Source organism: Mus pahari, chromosome 12 (genome assembly GCF_900095145.1).
Source record: "Mus pahari chromosome 12, PAHARI_EIJ_v1.1, whole genome shotgun sequence".
Taxonomy (NCBI): domain Eukaryota; kingdom Metazoa; phylum Chordata; class Mammalia; order Rodentia; family Muridae; genus Mus; species Mus pahari.
The window spans coordinates 12,326,311-12,350,073 of NC_034601.1; the positions used below are offsets into that span (position 1 = coordinate 12,326,311).

Here is a 23,763-nt window from a genome sequence, read left to right on the forward strand (position 1 = left end):
TACATCCATATGATGTTTCTAGAAAGACGCTAGAAATACACACTATACAGCATGATAGCCTCTTCTACACATGATGCTGGCTAGACTGTATGTTCAGAAGGACGAAATTACAACCTTATCTCTCATCTTATGTAAAATTGAACTCCAATGAAAAGACATAGGTATATAGGATATAGGTACCTCACGATATAATAAGAATATGCATAGACTTCTCAAATAGTACTCTAGTCTCTCAGGAAATAACGTCAACAACTGACCCATGAACCATCGTAAGATTACAAGGTGTCTGCACAGCCAAGGAAACAGTTGAAACAATGAAGAGACAGCTACAGAATGGAATTCTACATCTCACAGGGCTGTGATTTAGAATAGCCATTGATTAAAAAAAAAAAAGCCTATTCAACAATAAATCAAACAACCCAATCAATCAACAGGTTGATGAAATGAATAGACAGTTCTCAAAAACAAATGAAATGTAAATGGCAATAAACATGATTTAAATGTTCAACTTTATTAGTCATCGAAGAAATGTAAACTAAAATTACACTGATACTAAGACCCTGTTTTACTCTATTCAGAATGGCGGTTGTTAAGAAAACCAACAGCACATGCTGGCAAGGACAAAGTGAACCTCATACAGTGCATGTAAACTAATCTAGCCTCCATGGAGATCAGGATGGATGCTCGTTGAGAAGGACACACGGATCTAGCATGTGACCTGGGTATATCATTCCATGTCTACATTTCACAGAGGTACATGCACATCAATGCTTATTGTATCACTATTCACAATATTAAATTAGAGAGCCAACCTAAGTGTCCATCAACAGAAGAACGAAAACACAAAATATGGTATGTATGTACAATAGAAAAGATTTCAGCCACAAAGAAGTCAGTTATTTGAAAGAAAACAGATGCAAGTGGAGAGTCTCATGTCAAGAAAATTAAGTCAGTTTCAGAAAGATAAATGCTTTCTCACTTGTTGCTCCTAGGTCTTAACATAGATATATAAAATTACACACACACACACACACACACACACACACACACACACGAAAGTAGCACTGAGTTTGTCTAGGAGAACAAAGGTAGCAGGAAAGATGGGGAAGTAAAGATAGAATATGCTTAAAGCACAACAATGCATACTTAAAACGGTCCTTATGTAACCCAGTACACACAATGAATATACATTAATAAAAAGTGTGTGTGTGTGTGCATCTTCGTTACTTCTCTACTGCTGTGGTAAAACTTCATGACCAAGCTAATCACAGAAAGACAGTTCATTTGGGATTTATAGTTCCAGAACCTAGTAGTTTATCACTATCATGGGAGGCAGGGTGACAGCAGCACCAGGCATGGCTACAGACAGTTGAGAACTCACATTTCAAGCCACAAGCAGTAGCCCAATGTCACAGCAAATAAGTTTTAAAACCTCAAAGTCTGCCCCTAGTGACACAGTTCCTCCAATAAAGTTACATCTCCTAATCTTTTCAAACAGTTCTACCAACTAGGGACTAAGTATTCAAATATATAAAATCTATGAGGGCCATTCTCATTCAAACCATAATAATTGGTATATATATATATATATATATATATATATATATATATATATATATGCATGTGTATATATATATGGTTTGTATATGTATATATATGTGTGTGTGTATAACTATATGTATCATATATGTACACATATGTGTACACATAGATATGTTAGGTGACAGGGTTCACTGTAGTTTCACTGGCCTGAAACTCACCATGTGATCAAGAATGGCCTCAAAATTCTCCTGCCTGTCTCCCAATGGCTGGGATTATAGCTATGCATATCCATATATACATACACAAATATTAAAATATGAAATGTACCTTCCAGAGCAAGAGGAGATAGAAATAGAAATTATAGTTAGAAGGGAAAAAGCAGGGGCCGTTCATTGGTGTGATTTACAACCATGTACTCAGTGACTGATATTCTAGATCACTGAGCCTTTCATTATCTATTTTGTCCTCTAATTTGTTCTCAGCAAATATGGGTTAAGTCATGTGTCCACCCTCTAGGGCTGATGTCCTTAAGTTTGCTGAAAGCAACCACAAACACCAGCGGTGTGGGAAGAAACGGCATGGGATGAAAGCTCCAGAACTTCTTGGGGGTTTCCCAATTTTTGGTTCCTTAGTTGTGTACATTTGAAAATATGCTGACTATCACAAAACTTGTGACAATTATAATTTAGAACTGTGGTTCTCAATCTTCCTAATGCTACCACATTTTAATACAATTCCTCATGTTATAATGATCTCCAAAAATAAAAATTGTTTTGTTGCTATTTCATAACCAATTTTGCTAATGTTATAAATCATAATGAAAATATTCTTAGGGATACAAGTTTGACAAAGGGCTCATGACTCACAGGTTGAGAAACACTGACTTACAGCTTTATACTGCTTTAATACTTATATAGTCTGCTGCAAAGATTCTTGCTTTCAATACCACTAAAGTTCTTACCCAAATTAAATTATAAGAGCAATGGTATTTAACTAAGCTGAATGTTCATTTCTAAATCAAGCATGAAGTTTGTAAAGCACATTTTATGCTTTCTTTTATTCTCTCCCCTCTAGAATTCTATGGGAATGACATAATCAGGACATTATAAAGTCCATTATAAAAATTCAACAGAGGGATTAAGTGGATAGGCTGATGTTGAATTTTGCATCCATCTTATAAAACACCTGCATTCCATCTTATAAATCCTTGGGTTTTACTATGAAACTCAAGTGATTACATTGATTATATCTCTGCTTACTATGACCTCAGTTTCAGCCCAGATGATATAGACAGGAGCTTCAAAAGACCCTGTATTCCAGACAATGCAATTTAATAATGTAATAACAATGCATAGTAAAGAGCATGTATTTATTTATTAATAATGATTTATTAACTATTCAAGAGCAATGTATGCTGAGAACAGTTCAGTCTTGATTTGAGATAATTCAACAGATGGAAGCACAATGCAGGCCACTTCCTCTGTTGCCAGCTTTGAGCCCCTGGCTCACCTACTTTCCAGGTGCTCAGACCTTTAGCAAACTTCCTGATCCTCCTACTTCTGACCTACACTTGATTTTCGCAATTCTGAAGCTTACAAAATGCCTCTACTAAGAATCCCATCACTTCTCTCTAGAATCCAGGGTCATACTATGGCAGATTCCCCATGACTGTTAGGTCTGAGCTACACGGCTGCAGTTTCTGATAAGCTGAGTGAACTTCCAGTCACGCTCTTAAGACATCATAAGTGTGTGTGTGTGTGTGTGTGTGTGTGTGTGTGTGAGAGAGAGAGAGAGAGAGAGAGAGAGAGAGAGAGAGACACTCCATGATATAGTTACATATTGACAAAGACTCTACTCATCATTTGTAGGTAGCACAGTGATCTTAAAGAGCAAATAAAGTCGGGCGGTGGTGTCGCACGCCTTTAATCCCAGTCCTCAGGAGGCAGAGGCAGGCAGATTTCTGAGTTCGAGATCAGTCTGGTCTACAAAGTGAGTTCCAGGACAGCCAGGGCTATACAGAGAAACTCTGTATCAAAGCACAAAAAAAAAAAAAAAAAAGCAAAAAGCAAATTAAAAAATATTGTTCTAGACTTTAGCACCAATCACAAAAATCATTATAAACACTGTATTGTAGTATAAAACCAAATTTAAAAACTAATTTCAGATTTTTAAATGGAGTTTTACATTTTAAAACTCAAGATAATAATGTCCACAGGGTGAATTTAGATTTCAAATTCATTTTCAGAATTCTGCTCAAATATAGTGCCCCAGAGCTCAAGACCATTTTCTTTCTAGACATGGAATATGTGCCATTTTTTCTCCTATCAAAGGATGAGAACTATTGGAGAAAAGGTTAATACTTGCAACAGTTCAGCAAGGGCAGGTACCAAGGAGGATCTGTAAGATCATTACCCTGTCAAGGAAATAACTTTCCAACATGTAGAGTCATGGGTCTGCAGTGTCCAGGCCACAGACTAGTTCTTGCTAGTCGCCTCTTCTGTCAGTTACTGGAGGACAGTTACAGTCACCTCTTCTGTCAGTTACTGGAGAACAGTTACAGTCATCCCTTGTTCCCCCCTCCTTTCTCGACCAGCAAGGAAGACGCAACCACCTGTTCTAACAGCAGTTTATTCAGGAACCTTGAACAATCTTCATCATCTCCCTCTTCATCTCCCCCGAGCCCCGGGATACAAGCCCTTTTATACTCTTATCCACTCCAATCGCGGCAGGCCACGTCACTTCACCAGGCCTCAGCCAACCAGAAGAGCGGGAACATATCACCACCAAATATGAACCTGTTTACCACAAGCTCCATAGCCAACAGGTGCCATCTTTTAAGGTGCGGCTTCAGGTAGCCCAGGAGGAAAGTTACAGTCATCTCTTCTGTCAGTTATTGGAGGACAGTTACAGTCACTTATGATGCACGTGTTGCTCTTCACTCTGTTGACATAGTCCTCATGATCTAACCTTTTATATAAAAATTTACATACAGTTCCCAATAAAAGCAACAAACTATCAACCATGTTATAATTCTGTAATCCTGGTTCTGTCCCTAACTAGCAGTCTGATCTTGGGCAAATAAAAATCTTGGTTATCATGGAACTCATTAATAGCACCTAACTCACTTGAGCTTACAACCAACTCCACACACACTCAGAATAATATTTATTCTCTTATCGTCCCAAACCTACCTGCCTTGTGTAGCTCTTTTTTCAAATGTCTTCTATGTTTAGTGAAAAGTACCATCCTGAGATATGTACTGCATGGGAAAACTACATTTTGTGGTTCTCAGCAATGACTACCATTAGAATTCATGTACAGAACCTTTAAAAAGGAAATGGCTACACTGTGCCTGAGCCCCAAGTTGTTTCACCAGACTCTCAGATGGGGGTGGGACGTTTTAAACTTTCTACTACATTTGAATATCCTCAAGCTGAGAACTATGCTCTTGGCTTAAATCAAATTAGTATTTATAATGAAAACTATATGACATGAATCCTATGATTTTGAACAAGTAAGCTAAAATATGGCCAATATTAGAAAAGATAGGTACCACAAAGATTTGCTAACATTTTACATGAAATTATTTAGGCTCATAGCACCATGTTTAAGTCACAGCCAATATTTATATGCCAACCATGGATCCCTCTTCACAGGTAGATGGGGAAAGAGTACTTGATTTAAGAATAGATTTGTGCCACAGAAATATATAGTATTTAATCCTTGTCTCTGGATTCTGTCAAGAGCATCTCCTGAAAATTTCTTAGAAACGGTAGCATCACATACTCCTAACAGTGGGTTCCAAAAACCCTTGGAGTTTCCTGGGTGACAGGAGCCTCTTGTGTTTCCAGAGTCAGACTCTGGATAGCTTCAGGTGGGGCTCCTTGGCAGAAAGATCAATTTCAAATTTTCAAATCCCATTCCTTCACAATTTCTAGGAAGAAGAACTGGTAGAGGCTGAATTGATAATCAGTCATGTCCACATGACTGAACCTGTCAAGGACAATCTCCCACAGCTTTGAGGTGAGTATGCATACCCACATGTCAGGAGGTGGAGCCCGTGTCCTGACACACTTCTGTGCCTTTATTGTAACTTTGACAGTATAGAACTTTCCTGATTCTGTGAGCCATTCTATCAAGTCATGGACCTTAGCAAGTAACAGAACCTCCCCCACAGCCAGCTGGTCAGAAGGGGAAGCAGTCTTGTGGATCTGTGTATTTAACCTCTGAGTTCTGAGGCTAACTCTAGGGGATCGTAATATCAGCATTAAAATAGAGGACACCTGGTTAGTGTCAAAGGAAAGGTTGGAGTATTAAAGTCGGTGTTAGAGAAAGATGCTCAAGTTTGGTGTCAGAAGTGTTCTACGAATTGAAAGAGATCATAGTACTTCTGAAAAAGAAAAGCAAAACCTATGATGTACCCATTTTGCAAAAAGCCATTTATTAGTAGTATGTCACTGCTTCTTTGCAAAAAAGAAAAATATATCCTTTTTTATGAGGAAATCTTTCCAGACTTTGTAAATTTTCATTTGTTTTATATTTGATTTTCCAGTTAGTGTTTCTGGTAAGTTTCTCCAAATTAAATTTCCAGCTGCTAAAATGCTAGCCAACCACTTTCTATAAACAGGCTTCAGCTAGGCTTGTTGGCCTCCACTTCCCTGCCTGTGGTCATCTGCACATTCTGTCTTTCCTTATGCACTTCTCCAAACCAAAATGAGCTGCATGGCTTAACTCACATGTCCCATTCATGTGTGCTGATGCATGCATGCACTTATCTGTGTACATGCACACACAGATAAATATAATTCTTGAGATTTTGTCTTTTACCATCTATTGTAATGTAAAGTGCAGGCCCCCTGTGACCCTGCCTCCAAGTTCTCTTTTCCCAGGTGTGTCAAGTTGGCAACCAATCTAAGCCACAACACAGTACAAGCCTAACGAACTGAGTTCCAGCACAGATGCCATGGTGGAAGGAGAAAACCTTCCTGAGTTGTCCACTGACCCCACCTGTGCATCACGGCACCTGCTGCCTGCACTCACAAACTCACATCACACTACAGGAAATAAATGAATAAAATTAAGGTTCAAAGAAACAAGACCAACTTACTACCTCTTAAAGGAACTGCACAATAGTCCTACCGACTCATTCAGTACATTCTGTACTATTTACTTTTTATGTGAAAAAAGTTTTCTCACAGCTATAAGCTTAAAAAGGAAAGTTTGTTGTTTGTCTGTTTTTAAATTTTATTTATTTATTTTATGTATATGAGTGCTCTATCTGCATGTACACCTGTGTGTCATAAGAGGGCATCAGATCCCACTACAGATAGTTGTGAGTCACCATGTGGTTGCTGGGAATTGAACCTTGGTCCTCTGGAAGAGCAGTTGGTGCTCTAAAGCACTGAGCAACCTCTCCAGCCCTAAAAGGAAAGTTTTAAAAGTCATTAAAAATGCTAAGATGGGCTGGTGAGATGGCTCAATGGTTAAGAGCATTGCTGCTCTTCCGTAAGAACTGGCTCTGGTTCCCAGCACCTACATTACATCCATAACAACTGCAACTCTAACCTCAGGGGATCAGATGCTCTCTCCCGGCCTCCTCAGGGGGTCGGATGCTCTTTCCTGGCCTCCTCAGGGGGTCGGATGCTCTCTCCCAGCCTCCTCAGGCACCAGGTATACAAGCAAAACACCCACACACATTTAAATTATATTTAAAAAGATCAAACAAAGCCCAGAATTCCAGGAGGATTGTGCTATAAATTTGAGGCCATCCCGGTCTCCATATCCAACCCCAGGCTAGCCAGAACTTGTCTCAAAAGTACCAAACAATGAGAACAACCCAAGCAAACAAAACCAAAAAAAGAATGAAAGAAGGAAAGAAACTCAAAATATGATAAAATGTACACTAAATTCATATACACATATTTACTTTACATGATTTAAAAGAAATAAAATCACCCACTGACATATGAGGAAATGCTACTGTCTTTCAGTTAGGTTTCTTGTGAAAGGCCACCATGAAGGTCACACTGCTGCCATGCTCCTCCCCCACAGTGCTGTCAATGCTGGCATCGGTCTCAGTTCCAACACTGGTACCTTTGCCCAAGAACCACCTTGCAGAAGGGAACATAGATTTGCTCCAACCATACCAAACTGCTTGAAGATAGAAGTTATTTCAAGAAAAACAGAACTTAACGGATGGAAGGAGAGAAGTTGCTTCCCTTTTGCTGCATTTCTTCTTTTAAAATTTCACAAGTGGAGTTACTATAGCAACCAGGGTGCCCTTACAGAAGCCCTGAATGCCACACAAGAGAAGTGGAAGCAGGAGTCTGCTTTCTGCCTGGGAGGGAGAGGAGCAGGGCTTGGCATGGGGTCCTTCAGAGGTAGGGACAGCTGTAGTAGAATAGCCCCATCCGACTTCTGCAATGTGTCCCCTGACCTGGAAGGAAGGAATGAGAGTTGCCACAAGTAAGAAAATTTTGGCAACTTTGAGGATTCCCAGCTATGTTCCCCTTCATCCGGCATTTTTCAGGAGCATATATGGTTCTAGATATACCACAACAGAAAGAAAACAGCTGAAGAAATAAGTCCATGTCAACCATTCTTTTAAAGTTGTCTCTATTTCCTTTTCCAACTGTGTGGGGGGGAGGGGCAGTGCAGGCGTTGGAGTCTGTAGAGCTGGACTGCAGTTACAGATAGATTTTAAAATGCTTGACATGGATCCTGGAAACTGAACTTGGGTCCTCTGGAGGAACAGTCGGCTCTCCTCCTCTGAGACAAGGCCTCATGTAACACAGGCTGGCCTTGAACTGCTGACCCTAAAGCCTCTGGGGTTAAAGCTTTACAAAGTCACTTCTTGGCCAGATTTCAAAGTTCTGGTGTTTGGATTTTTTGGGGGTGGGGATGGGGAAGGGTGCCACTGAGACACACTCTTGCTATATAGCTTGGGGGAAACCCATGGCAATCCTCCAGTTCAGCTAATAGATCCAGCTTTGCATTTCCGTTTAAAACAATATTTTTAGGCAATACTTCCTATCACATGATTACAATTTTGCTTTTGTCTTTTGAGACAGGGTTTCTTTGTCCTGAAACAAGCTCCATAGACCAGGCTGACCTTGAGCTCACAGAAATATGCCTGCCTCTCTCTCCTAAGTGCTAGGATTAAGGGGGTGCACCACCATGCCTGACTAACTGATTATGCTTTTACTTTACAGTGGAATTTCATTTCTGTTTAAAAGACTTAGTTTCTTATGAATTTACTCTCTAGAATATGCATGGAAACCACAGGGACTTAACACTACCACTAACAAAATAAAGCAACAACAGCCTTACCCGTGTCTCTACGACACTATCTCACATACATAAACAAGGAACATGAAACTCGCTCAGAATTCTTTATCTAGACAATACTGAGGTTGTCGTAATTTGTGTGACCCACAGGCCAACACGTCCTCTTTCCATCAGAAACATTTCTAAACTTTGTTCACACCAGAAGCAGAAGCAAAAGGAGAAGCTGGTTTTGTCCTCTGCACTCCTTCTCTTGGCAGCTGAACGAGATTTTTCGTTGGATTCTGTTTTTTATTAACCAGACAATTTTTTATTTTCTTAAGTGAGAGAAAGCTTCCTAAAAAAGGCAGATGCTGTGATGGACTAGTTATTTTAATCCTGTAGGTGAAAAAAAGAAGATGAGGCTTATTTTTAACTTTAAATAAAACCAAACTCCGGCCTGGCACACGGATTCATCAGCAGTCCACACAGTAAAAACGACCTGGAAAGGTACGTTAGAAAATGCACATACTTACCTCATCAGTGGACACGGACTCCACGGAACAATCCACTCGGATTTAATAAGAAAATATCTGACTTTCCTCTGCTCATGTGTTTAAAATCTCTTGGCTTAATAGTGGGGAAGTGGCTGGAGTTCTGCTGATGTACTGCGGACTGCTGCATTCTTAGACCTCACTGTGTAAGGACAACCCATGTATTACTTGCTACACCTCCCTGGGGGTTGGGCTGCTGCTGAGTTGCTCAAGGGAAGGAGTCGATGAGAATGGAGAGACATCTACTTATAACAGTGAAATAAGCAGTGGAGCAGCACAGAAACTTCAAGTACAATTGAGAACGGGATGGCTTTGAGAATGGGATGGCTTAGAAACCCAACAGTCCTCGGGACAGGCTGCAGGAACACAGCTGCTCCTCTCCTGAGTTGCTGCCCCCAACAAAAGCAGCTACAGATTTGAGATCTGGAAACTAAGATTAACATCTCAAGTTGAATGGACCTCAAGTGCCATTTTGTTACTGTAACTTTATTTTTTAGCACAGAACACTGATTTTGGAGAATAAACTGTGCAGAATTACTAAATAGCACAAAACAATTTCCTGAAAAGAAATGTCTTATTTCAGAAGATGAGCTGGTAAAAATATTTACTGCTCATCATAATATATACGTTACATAATTGGGAAAGGACTTTAATTTTTTTCTTCCAGCCTTGAAGAACTGAAAATAAATTTAAAAAAATACCCAACCTGTCTGAATTAAAGTATTTATAATACCACAGAAGGATGACAGATTAATCGACCCTTTTCCCACATTTGCAATGGCCTTCACACCTTGCATGCATGAAAACTACACACACACACACACACACACACACACACTGCTGTGCCGTGAGACAAGCCAGCCAGACTTTTTTTTTTTTTTTTTTTTTTTTGTAAACAGGCTCATTCTGAAGTCACTGCTGGCCTCGCCCACTGCCTCCCTGCACTGTGCACCTCCACACCCTGCTCATTTCTAATGAGCTCCCAGGTAACCTGGTCAAGGTCCATACTTCACTGCAGACTGCCTCAGCCACTACAAGCTCTGAGTGCATGCTTAACTGTGCATGCAACTGCATGGCAAAGGCACCTGACAACCCAGCAGAAAAACATCAAGCATGACGTTCCAGAAGTTTGCTCCCTTCTTTCAGCAGAGCTATTCATTCACAAGGGACTCAGTAACGATGCCTGCTTGACAGGGTTTCATGGCAATCATTTTAACATGAATTATAATTGTTTATAGGTATGCCTAATATGAGTGGAGATGTGGCTTAATGGTGCAGCATATGTTTAACACATCAACTGTCAGCAACACACACACATGCACATACCACACATTCTCATTCATTCTCTCTCTCTCTCTCTCTCTCTCTCTCTCTCTCTCTCTCTCTCTCTCTCTCCAGGTTGTTTGCATTTAAGGAATAACTTTCGTTTTCTGCAGATGGAAATTTTTTAATATATATTTAAATTTATATTCTTTTAAATTAAAATATAACCATACCACTTCCTTCTCATTCTCTTCCCTCCAACCCATACCATGTGCTAGGATTCACTGTGAGGAATAGCTGTGTGTGGTTCCTTTTCTCTTAGTATTGTATGTACAATACACAACTCATAGATATATAAGTGTAACCTGCTGCATCCTTTTAGCATTGCTTAAAGAGAAGCCAAAGAGATGTCTGAATTTCCCTTATTTTCTATATAAATTCTACCATGTCTATTTAAATCTCACTGCACAGGAAAAAAAAATAGCCCAGCTTACACCACCACTGAGCCCGGTCAAGTTTTGCCACTGTCAAAGTCAAATATTTCTGTCTCCTAAATATTGTAAGCCTCCATGGCAAAATTTAAATCACAGACTCAGGTTTGCTTTTCTTTTCTGTGAATAGCATTTACTTTGTGCCAGGTGCTTCTTAGGCTCTTTCTTTCTATGAGACTTTCATTAAACCCTTACTATAAAAATTTATCATCATCATTTTACTGAAGGGAAAATGAGGTTTATGAGTTTTAAAAGGTTGGCTGTTCATACAAATAAAATGACAAGCTTTAAGAAGTTAATTTAAACTAGATGGTAGTGATGCATACCCTTAATCCCAGTACTCAAGAGGCAGGGGCAGGCAGATAGATCTCTGAGTTTTAGGGCAGCCTGATCTACACAGTGAGTTCCAGGACAGTCAGGCCCACACAGATATATTCTATCAAAAACAGGACAAAACAAACAAGCAAACAAACAAACTAGCCAATGTAACAAGTTAAGATAATTGCATTCACTTTTCCTTTATAGATGAAAGCCAGAAAAGCAAAGTATTCTCAGGAAAGTGACAGCTAATCCAAGGTGAAGTTACACTAAGACTTCAGTGGCAGACAGCATGCTTAGCACACCTGGGACTCTGGCATTTAAGAACCATCAATAAAAATAAGGTTTGAAAAAATTCAAGTACAAATGAAGCTTAAAGAGCAATATGTATGGTCAATATTCACAATTATACTATAAAAGAGTTATCTTAATGTTTAAATCCTTTCTTTGTTAAAAATCACATAAGAGCAATTTATTCTTTAAAAAATTCAATGATGAGGATGAGATAGGAGATCATGAGTTTCAGGCCATCTGGGCTACATAGTAAGATTTGCAAAGCAATGAAAAAGAGAAGACAAAAACAATAGGAGGCTGATTGTTTTGTAACAGCAGAATCTCAATGTCTAGTACATTCATGGCCTTTCTCATCTTCAGGAACAGATATGAACATTGGTTATGTATGGTGAGGGGAATCTGATCTGGTATTGGGTGAGGGAAAAGGACTTAAGCCACAAGGGTCAGCAGAAAGAATGTCAACAGACAACCTTAGAAAATATGAGGTTGGGGGACCTCCCAGAATGCACTAGAGATATGGGAGGTCAGAGACTCCCAGGACTCAAAGGGAGGGACCTTAGATGAAACGCCTGACCGTAGGGAGAGGGTACATATAGAGCCTACCTCCAGCAGGAAGATAGCATCAGTTGAGGGATGGGGTTCCCATCCCATAGTCACATTTCTGATCCATAATTGTTCCTGTCTGAAAGAATTACAGGGATGGAAATGGAGAGGAGCCTGAGGAAAATAAGGCCCAGCGACAGGCCCAAAGTGGGATCCAGCTAAAGGGGAGGTCCCAAGGCCTGACATTATTACTGAGGCTATGGAGCACTCACAAAAAGGGGTCTATCGTGACTGCCCTCCGAAAGACCAACAAGCAGCTGAAAGAGTCAGATGCAGATATTTGCACCCAACCAATGGTCAGAAGCAGCTGACCCCTGTTGTTGAATTAAGGAAGGTTGAAAGAAGCTGAGAATAAGGGTGATCCTGTACAAGGACCAGCAATCTCAATTAATCTGGACCCCTGAGATCTCTCAAACACTGGACCACCAAACAGGCAGCATACACCAGCTGATATGAGGCCCCCAACACATGTACAGTAGAAGACTGCCAGGTCTGTGTTCATTCAGAGATGAAGCACCTAACCCTCAAGAGACTGGAGGCCGCAGCACGTTTAGAGGTCAGGTGGGGTGGAGGGTGGGGACATCCACTTGGAGACAGAGTGGGGTGGGGAGGAAGTGTGGTATGTGGAGCAGTTGGAGGGTGGATGGGGGGGCAAGGAATGGAATATAGAGTGTAAAAAAACAAATTAAAAATAAAATAATATTTTTAAAAACTTCCATGTATTAAGTGTAATGTAATATAATAAGCCAACTTTGATAAATTATTAATAAACATATCTTAGCAATAAAGGAAAATTATACCATGTGGATGTTAGTACTTAATTTTGTTCAGATAAAAATGATAATAGGAAACATAATGGAAGGCTTGATTTTCACTTGAGAAGGAAAATTCTCTTATTTTCAAATGTTGTTTAACTGAGAGAAATTCCTGTTTCTATAGTACAAATATAATCTCCGTTGGGCCTAGGTAAAATATTAAGGCCTAGATAACTGTTACCTGGCTAGCTTGGCATTATAAGGAAACTTTCTAATGCCAAGACTAAGTACATGTTCTGTTATGTTCTGTGCTATTGAAAAGCAACCATAATAGAAGTCAGTAGAACTGTTTAACCTCAATAAACATAGACCTGAACCAACCACCCAGCAGCACTTCCTGCACCTATGTATAAGCTTTTATGGTATAAGCTGCCCCCGGGATGGACCCCAACATAAGAGAGATACCTGCACCAATAAAAGAAACTGTTTGGAATAAGACTTCCATTCTGAGCAGTGGTCAAGTTCCCAAGACCTTCCTGGGAACTGGCATCCTACTTGGCAGAAAGAGACATTTACATGGGTGACTGACATCCTGGTAGACAAGCTAAGATATGAATATTAGATAAATCCCATCCTGGTAGATAAGTTATATTAATATTGAATATTAGACAAGTCCCCTGCCACTGTTGAATACCCCAACCAATGGGAGCGGGATAAGTGTACAACAAAGGCATGTTTCTAAGGAAATCCCCTAAATCCTGATTGCTGAAATAACTTGGCACAGATATTTGTAGATTTTGCACATAAAATCCCTTTAGGATCTTAAGTCAGTGTCATGGTTCAGTTCCTAAATCTGGACCATGCCCCTGGTCAATCAGTCGCGGGGTGTATGCTCAATGAACTCTCCCTGTTTGACTGAGATCGGTATTCGTGTAGTTTGTGAGGTGATTCCTGAATCCCAACAATCTCAATCTATTTTATATTTATTAATATTCTAATAACAATATAATGACACCAAATAGCTTTGGTATTAAAGCAGTTCTCTTGGAAGTTAAAAATAATACAGTTAAAAAGTGCAAGAATCAATCTCCACTTTGCATGTCTGTGGACCTTAATAAAATAAGGCCTGGAAATCCTTAAATATAAGCCAGCAAATTCTCTGTTTGCATTTTTTGTACTAAATTGTTTTTGCATAAATCTTCAAAAAGAACTTACCCTTGAATATCTATTATTTTAGTTTAAATAAATTTAAAATAAAAGTGTATGTTAAGTCTCAAACCCTTGGACAAATGGCTGAGGTGACTAGTATATCAAAGCAGGCCTGGCCGAGAGGTTCTCCCAGCATCCCTCAGTCCCTACCAGTTATAGGCTATAGCTGGCATACCTAACCTTCTACCCAGGAGCTGGGCTGCCCTTTCCCCAGCTGCCCTTCCTTATATAATCAAGCCATTTTGGCTACTCTACTCTCTAGGTGAGTCCCTTGGCCTAGGCTCCCCCCTCTAGGTTGGTGGCTCCTCTTCCCTCCCCCTCTCCTCACATGGCCCAGGGTCATGTTCAGGATGGACTCTCCCAGATGTCTCTGCCTCTGGCTATGCTGTCCCTTTTTTCTATACTAAATCTCCTCTTCCACTATACCTAGGAATAGTCATGTTCTTTCCTTTCCTTTTCATTTCACTTCTGTTTTGTTTTTGTTTTTGTTTTTGTTTTTTCATTCACATAGTCTATTGCCTCTTTAGTTGATATGTTCAGTTAAAACTGCAGATACATTGCTGCCAGGAAAGCAGGTAGGCTAACTGCAGATCCCCACCCTCCCAGCCCTCTTTTCCTCCCTAGACAACCTGCTGAAGTCTCTCTTCCCACCCGTCCCCCAACTCCAATGGATCATACAGATCTTTCTCTACTACCTTCCTTCTCCATGCTCACTATTATCCCAGCCCTCAAGGCCAGCAGACATCGCCTGAGAACCCACTATACATAAATTTCAGCACTATCTACCCTTAAAGCCTGCTGTACAGAAGGGAAACTTCAACTCAAGGAAGTTAACTACATCTCAGAAAAAAAACAAGGTGGGATGGGACTTACGTGATAACAACAAAATAACAAAATTGATAAACAATGATCATTGATAATTCTCAACAACTAAGGTCTCAATTCTCCAATAAAAAGGCACAGACTGACAAATTGGATTAGGAAACAGGATTCATTGCCCTGCTGCATTCAAGAAACACAACTTATTATAACCTCAGGGTAAAAGGACAGAAAAAAGATTTTATAAGCAATGGATGCAAGAAGCAGGCAGGTATATTATTATATCTACAAAATAAGGTTTAGACCAAAACCAATCATAACAGATAGGGAAAGACCTTATATACATCAAAAAAATTGACCAAAAGGACACTACAATTCTAAATGTATATGCACCAAAAACTATGACAGCCAAATTTAGAAACACAACTATAGCTAAAATCACATATTGACTCTTATACAAATAGTGGGTGACCCAAATCTCACCAATAGATAGGTCAGCCAGACAAATCTAAACAGATAAATCTAGAGTCAAATAACATCATAAACAAATGACCCAAAAGATATTTACAGAACAATTCACCTAAAGAAGATTATTAGCAGGTTGTGTAATGTTCTCCAACATTGACAAAAAGGAAGTCTCAACAGACATTGGAACATTAAAATAACCCTGCTTCCTATCTGACTACCACAGGTTAAAGCTGATCATTAATGAGAAGAGAAAAGACAGAAAGTACACAGACACACAGAAACTGACCAACTTGTTACTGAATTAAAAATGGATCAAGACAGAAATCATGATAGAACTAAAGACAACAAACCTACAGGACACAATGAAGGTGGTCCTAAGTACAAGCTCAATGCACTCCGTACCTACATAAGAATATTGGAAACATCTCACATTAGCAACTTAATAGCACACATGAAAGACTGGGGTGGGAGGAGAAAAACAGAAGTAATACCCCAAAGTAGAAGACTAGAAATAATCTAACTAAGGGCTGAAATCATTAAAGTAGAAAAAGCAATAACAAACAAAACACAGTACAAAAATTAGTGAGACAAAGAACTGTTTCTTTGAGAAAAAAGAAAAAACAAAACAAAACAAAACCCAGTAAGATCAATAAGCTCTTAGCTAAATTAACTAAAAAAGAAGTTCCAAAGTGATGAAATTAGAGACAAAAGGAGGGGCATCCAAACAGACACTGAGACATCCAGAGAATCATACAGATATACTTTAAAATCTGTTCATTGCCAAACTGAAAAACAAAACAAAACAAAAGATAAATTGCTTGATATATAGGACTTACCAAAGTTAAAACAGGATCAGATAAGCAATTTAAACTGACACAAAACCCTACTTAAATAGAAGCACTAATTAAAAGACACACACACACACACACACACACACACACACACACACGTGTCCAGGGACAGATGAATTCAGAATTCTACCAGCCTTTCAAGTAAGAACTAATGCTAATGCTCTTTAATTATTCCTCAAAACAGAAACAGAAGGAGCATTACCAATTCTTTTAATGAGGCCACAGTTACCCTGATACCTAAACCATACAAAGATCCAGCAAAGACAGAACATTACTAATTTCCTTTGTGAAAACAGATGCAAAAATTCTCAAAACAACAACAACAAACAAACAAAACAGAAAAAACTTGTAAACCAAATACAAAAACACATTAAAAAAAGACCACACCCATCATGACCAAGTACGCTTGTTCCCAGAGATGCAAGAATGATCGACACATGTAAATTGATAAATGTCAGCTGCCTGCCATATAAGCACACTAAAAACAACAACAACAAAGAACACATGATCATCTCATTAGAGAAAAGACCTTTGATAAAATCCAACATCGCGCCTTGATAATATTTGAGTAGAGACTAGATGTGCACAGGACATGCCCCAACATAACAAAGGCAGATAACAGGAAGTCCACAGCCAACATTAATTTAATTGGAGAAAAACTGAAAGCATTTCTACTAACAAGACAAGGATATCGACTTTCACCACACCTATTCAATATAAACCTAAGTCCTGACTATAGCAATAAAACAACTGAAGATCAAGAGGGGACAAATAGGAAGGGAAGAAGTCAAAGCATCTTCATTTGCAGCTATGATTTTATACATAAGTGACACCAGGAAACGTCTACGGCTGATAAACACTTGCAACAAAGTAGCAGGACACAAAATCAGCAGCTTTCCTACATACAAATGACAACAGACTGAGAGAGACATCAGGGAAACAGCACCTCTCACAACAGCCACACAAATTATCTAGGGGTAATTTTAACTGAGCACGTGAAAGAGTTGTACAATGAATTATTTAAAACACTGGAGAAAGAAATTAAAGAACATATAAGACGGAAAGATTCCCCCATGTGCATGGATTGGTAGCATAAATATAGTAAAATGGCCATCCTACCAAAAGCATCCTACAGATTCAGTACAATCCCCATCAAATTTCCAACACAATATTCAGCTTCATATGTAAACACACACACACACACACACACACACACAGAGAGAGAGAGAGAGAGAGAGAGAGAGAGAGAGAGAGAGAGAGAGAGAGAGAGAGAATAGCTAAAACAACCCTGACTATTAAAGAACCCCTGGGGGCATCACCATCGCCGATCTTAAACTGGGCTGCAGAGGTATAGTATCTCTTGTACTAAGCAAATAGCCTAGTACTGATGTATAAACAAACACACTGACCAATGGATCCTACGATGAAGATGTAAGTCCACTTACTTATGGACACATGATTTTTTTATAAAGAAGTAAAAAAGTTATGCTGGAAAACAAGACAGCATCTTCAATAAATGGTGTTGGTCAACACAGACGGCTGCATGTAGAAGAATCTAAACACATCCATATTCATTACCTTGCACAAAACTCAACTCCAGATGGACAAGGACCTTAACATTAGGCCAGAATCACTGAATCTGACAGACGAGAAAGTGAGGATTAATCTTGACTGCATTAGCCCAGGAAAAGGCTTCCTGAAGGACACCAAAAGCACAGGCATCACCAGCAACATTAATAAGTGGAACCTCATGAAACTGAAAAGCTTCCATATGGCAAACAACACCAGTATTTGGACAAATTCACAGGCTACAGAATAGAAAAGGATCTTACCAATTACAATCCAATAGAGGGTGAATATCTAAAATATTTAAAGAATTAACAACAAAAAAGACATCAAGAAAACAACCTAGCTAAAAAGTGAGCTATAGGACTAAATGGGGAGTTCTCAAAAGATGAAACCACTGGCTAAAAATAACAAACAAACCACATAAGGAAATCAGGAAACTTCCTCAGTCATCAGGAAAATGCAAATCAAAGCTACTACAACAGTAATAGCCAAGATGAATAAAACAAATGACAGATTATGCTGGTGACAATGTAAGACAAGGGGACTACTCATTCACTGCTGGTGGGATTGCAAGCTTGTATAGCCACTATGGAAGTTGTCCTGGCCTTTCTCCAGGAAGCTGGGAATAGATCTCATTCAAGAACCATCTATTCTGATCTTAGATATACCCAAAGGTCACTTCTTTCTACTCCAGAGACATTTGTGCATAACCACATTCATTTCTACTCTTTTTATAAAAGCCAGAAACTGGAAAAAGCGTTTGATTCCCTGGATGGACTTATATACAGCTCTGGGGATGATTCGGGGTTTGACAGCGGGTACTTCTCATTGGCTTGGACTGAGTGTTTGGGGAAACCTTATTTGCATGTGGGAGGGCTTGGTGCAGCCACTCCTACCTCTCTGCAGGGGGGCTGTAGGAGGCTGTGACAGGGGCCAGGTGCCCAGGAGGTGTGGCCGGACTCCTGTAGGTGGAAATCACCTCCTGCCAGGGCTCCAGGGTTCCAGACCTTTGCTCCACCCGGGACCAGGCTATCTGTGCTCACCACCCCACAGATATGCACACTACCATCCATAGAACTAGAGAGGTTAGGTATAGTGTAAGGGACTAGTGGGAAGGGAAGAAACTAAGGTAGGGGAAGGAGTACATAATTTGAGAGATCAGATGGAAATCTAACATAGAATAAGCATCTTAAAATATATACATATATGAAGAAATCTAAATGGAACCAACAAGTAACGGAAAAGACAAAGCCCTAACTAGACATCTCTCATCACCAAGTGAAACCTTCACTATCAGGAATAGGTTCCATATAATTAACCAACTAGTCAAATGGTCCCGTGGAAACCCCAAACAACTCGGGCTACTGTGAAGAGTATTGGTGACTTTACAAAATTAACTGATGACTGGTTCCTATTGCTAAAGGCAATACCTAACTCACTGAACGGAAATAAGTCAAGCTGGCACCTACCTAGAGCTTTCTCACCCCTTACTGACTAGTGTTCATGGTACTGGAAGGTACTGTGCACACTACCTGAGGAAAAATGTAAACACCAACCCAACTACAAACTCTGAAATCTACAATGGTGACCTACCTGTATGATATGCTGGTGCCAACAGTCACAGGAACCAACCACTATCTGATTGGATTTCAGGCCCACTCCATGAGCCGGAACCCATTCCTATCACTGCTGTGGTAGACAAGAACCTGAGACTAGTTAGGTATGGGCCTAGGAGAAAACAAAATAATTACATACAAACATAAGAAGGAAAGGAGGGAGGGAGGGAGGGAGGGAGGGAGGGAGGGAGGGAGAGAAAACGACTCATAAGGACATTCTGCTCTACCCACTTTACTCAGCCACCATCAGAGAAGCTTCCTCCTTCAGTACACGGGAACAAGTACAGAGACAAACAACTGGACAATGTGCAGAGTAAGAGGCCTTGGAGTACTCAATCCTACATGGAATGTCTACATCAAACCCCTCCCTTCAGGGCTCAGGGGGAAATGTGGAAAAGGAGGCTGGAAGACATCACAGAAACAGTGCCTTTCAGACAGAACAGGACTGAAGCACATATGAACTCAGAGACTGTGGCAGCATGCTCACATCTAATCCAAATGGTGTCCCACCTGAGAGAGGACATGCGCATGTGCTGCATCCCTAACCCAGAACCTAGGTCTAATTGAACACCAACTCACAAAGTAAAAGGAGCTTTCTCCAAGGAGTCTCACTGCGTAGGGTATACACTTAGGGAGGTCCCATATCCAGCAGTACATGGCCAACACACACACGCACACACACACACACACACACACACACACACACACACACACAAAATGAACTAAATGTATTTTTGGAGATATTCTGTCTCATAATGCTTTTTCTGTTTATTTATTATGGTGCCTAATTTGTGTTTTTATGGGTTTTATGTGCCTGTGTACGTGTGTGTGTTTTGTGCTTTTGTTTTGTATTTTTCTTTTCTGTTTGTCTGTTTGCTTTGTTTTATTCTGGTTTGTTTGTTCTTTTATTGGCTTGTTTAGTTTCAAAAGAGAAAGAAAAAGAAAGTATAATGTTGAATTGGTGGGGATAAATCTTGGAGGAGATGGGAGAGAGGAAACCATAATCAGAATATACTATATAAAAAAAAGTTATTTTTCTTCCTTTCCAATCTGCCATCAGGGGTAGAGCCTCTGCCAGGAAGCAGATTTTTGTGAAGACCATTCTGGGGAAGACCACTATGTTCGAGGTTGAACCCCTGGACACTATAGAAAGTGTAAAGGCCAAGACCCAGGATAAGGAAGGAATTCCTCCTGATCAGCACAGGATGATCTTCGCTGGTATAAGCAGCTGGAAGATGACCATACTTGTTGGACTATGACATTCAAAAGGAGTTCACCCTTCATCTTGTGTTGAGTCTTCCTGGTGGTGCTAAGAAAAGGAAGAAGTCTTACACCATTCCCAAGAAGAGTAAGCATAAGAGGAAGATGTTAGGTTGGCTCTGCTGAAATTCTATAAGGTGGATGAAAATGGCCAAATCAGTTGACCTCATCCAGAGTGTCCTTCTGATGAGTGTGGTGCTGGAGTTCTCAGGGGAAGCCACTTTGACAGGCGTTGCTGTGACAAGTGTTGTCTGACTTACTGCTTCAACAAACCAGAAGGCAAGTAGTTGTGTATGAGTTAATAAAAAGAATAAACTGAAAAAATATTTTCAATAAAAATAAGGTAAAAGGTTTAAAGTGAAGTTATTATAGCAAAAATTATTGTTATAGTATTATCATAACAAAAATTATTAAAATATAAAATGCTTAAAATGGGATAATCACAAAAAAATTGAATACAACTAGAATATAGTCTACCAGTCTACCATCCTATATATATTTCCACCAGTCTACCTATTTATGCTTTCCCATTTTAGCCAGCCAGCTTCTCCTTACTTCCTAGCCATGTGCTTAGTCACCTGACCAACCCCCCACTGTTTTTGTTGTTTCTCTGAATAGCTGTTGGCTTTGATTTTGTCCTCTTTGGATAGCTGACAGATGTGAGGGCTGTAGACAGTCCCTCCACTGCGAAGTACACTTCAAACTCCCTTTCCACTTCTGTTTTTGTTCCCCAGTGTTGGGCTAATGCACCTCCACTGAAGTTTGAAGAGAGTCTGGAAGGATGTGCAGGATTTCCTCAGGTAGCAAAAGCAGAAAAACAGCATTTCTTCACAATTTATAGAGAGGGACTCTGTTAGGTTTGCAAGTCTCTACAGTGTCACAATACTCACAGGCCAGGGCTAATCAGGCCACTTGGGATAAAGCCTACATTCCTTCCCCCGGAGGCTTGTGGGCTCTGCTCCTGCTTGCCTTTCCACTCCTATTTTTTCCCTTCTGTATTTTAAATAAGTTCCCAACAGTCATTGGGGTTTTGAGAAGGAAATCAATAAAACTTACTTTTTGCAGAAATTTTGACAGGAAATTATATTTAACCCAACTCTGAAATAAAAACACAGGTCTCAGAGAAGCCTTCTGCAGGCCTTTAAAAAAATAAAATGTAGGTTTTGCTCTTATCAGGTGAAACAAAGGATAAATTATAGCCAATAGTACTAACTTAGGACACTAAAGGAACAGCTTTCATTTCTCTGGGTTTTACTGGCTGCCTGATCCAAATGCCTTCTAAATATTCTCTCTCTTCTCCAAGAGCACTAGCTGGGTAAACAGTAGCCACTAAAGCCTTTTGTACTGGCCACAAAAATTTATTTTTACATTTATCTATTGATTGACTGTGTGTGTGTACATGTGCGCACATGCATATGCACATGTGCTTGGACATACATACTATGGAGGTCAGAGAACAACCTGCAAGGGCTGATTATCTAGAGACAGATACTGGGTTCTCAGGGTTGACTGAAAGTGCTTTTCCCTGCTAATCCATTTCATTCACCCATGCTGCAAAATTTGTTATAAGGCTTCAGTAAGGATGTGAAAAAAAACATATCTAAAAATGTAACCAATTAGCATCCTTATTTATTTATTTATTTCTTCATCCCTTCTGTCATATAATGATACTGTCAATCATAGTTTCTCTTGATATGATCAGTACTATGGCATAGTAATAAAGAAATTCCCAAGGAGAGAAAATTAGTAAAACTATCTAGATAACATTTTCCAACATTGTCTTTGTAATGAGAAATAAGGTCAAGGATGCAGATAGCCAACTTTAAACAACACTCCCGAACACATTTTTACCATTAGAGTCTTATCTGATAGACCAGTTATAAAAACACATGAAATTTTCTCAATATTATTCTGTCAATTTTTCTATATATTGCTACCCATAACAGCAATGCTAAAAACAGAGGTTCATTTTCTGTAGTTGTTAGTCTCCTAAGGATTATACAACTTATACAGCACTGATGTATGCAACATTTTTGATTGCACATTAATCATTGCTTAAATTCAATACAGTCCCATATAAGTAAACAAGGTCACGACTACTAAAATATAACTCACTGTTGACATCAGCATGGGACACTAAACAGGTGGCTGAGACTCAAGTTTAAAGTTCCTTTTTAAAATATGTGTAAGTGTTTGCCTGCATGTATACATGTGCACCATGTGCGTGCTGGTGTCCACGGAGGTCAGAGGAAGCCAAATTCACCAGAACTGGAGTTACAGAGAGCTGTCAGTAGCCGTGTGAGTGCTAGGAAACACATCTAGACCTGATAAAATAGCAACAAGTTTCCTCAACTACTGAGCCCTCTCTCTAGCCCAAAGATTAAGGTTTAAAATACTAGAGTTACCAGCATTTTAGAACTAGAGTTACCAGAACATTAGAGTTACCAGCAGCAAACTAGAAGATATCTTTTAAATTAAATCTAAAAATTAAATTCAAAATCCTTCTAATATGGCTGTTGAATCACTGAGTTTCTATATGGAACTCAATATAAAAATGTGGCTCATACCTAGGCTCCTGGGGATATTTATACAAAGTTCTGCTCATTTCTTCCCTAAGTTCACAGTTCCTTGGGCCATACCAACTATATCACTCTTGAGGGCCATAGGGATCAAACATGACTATGTGTCCTGACCTTTGTGGATCTTTCTTTCTTTCTTTCTTTCTTTCTTTCTTTCTTTCTTTCTTTCTTTCTTTCTTTCTTTCTTTCTTTCTTTCTTTCTTTCTTTTTCTTTCTTTCTAGAGTCAGGGTTTCTCTGTGTAGCCCTGGCTGTCCTGGAACTCACTCTGTAGACCAGACTGGCCTCGAACTCAGAAATCCACCTGCCTC

General features: G+C 39.6%; 1 protein-coding gene across 5 annotated transcripts in view; it reads right to left on the reverse strand.

The window, feature by feature from the left end:
- The window catches only part of Fgd4 (FYVE, RhoGEF and PH domain containing 4), a 181,344-nt gene that overhangs the window by 99,185 nt on the left and 58,396 nt on the right, over nucleotides 1-23,763 (reverse strand). Inside the window, exon 1 of one of the 5 annotated variants that reach the window (XM_021209745.2) lies at nucleotides 9,342-9,504. The exons of the other annotated variants lie outside the window; for them this stretch is intronic. The gene's annotated coding sequence lies outside the window, so the exon portion shown is untranslated. Of the gene's footprint in view, nucleotides 1-9,341; nucleotides 9,505-23,763 lie in introns of those variants that run through there. 5 annotated transcript variants of the gene reach the window in all.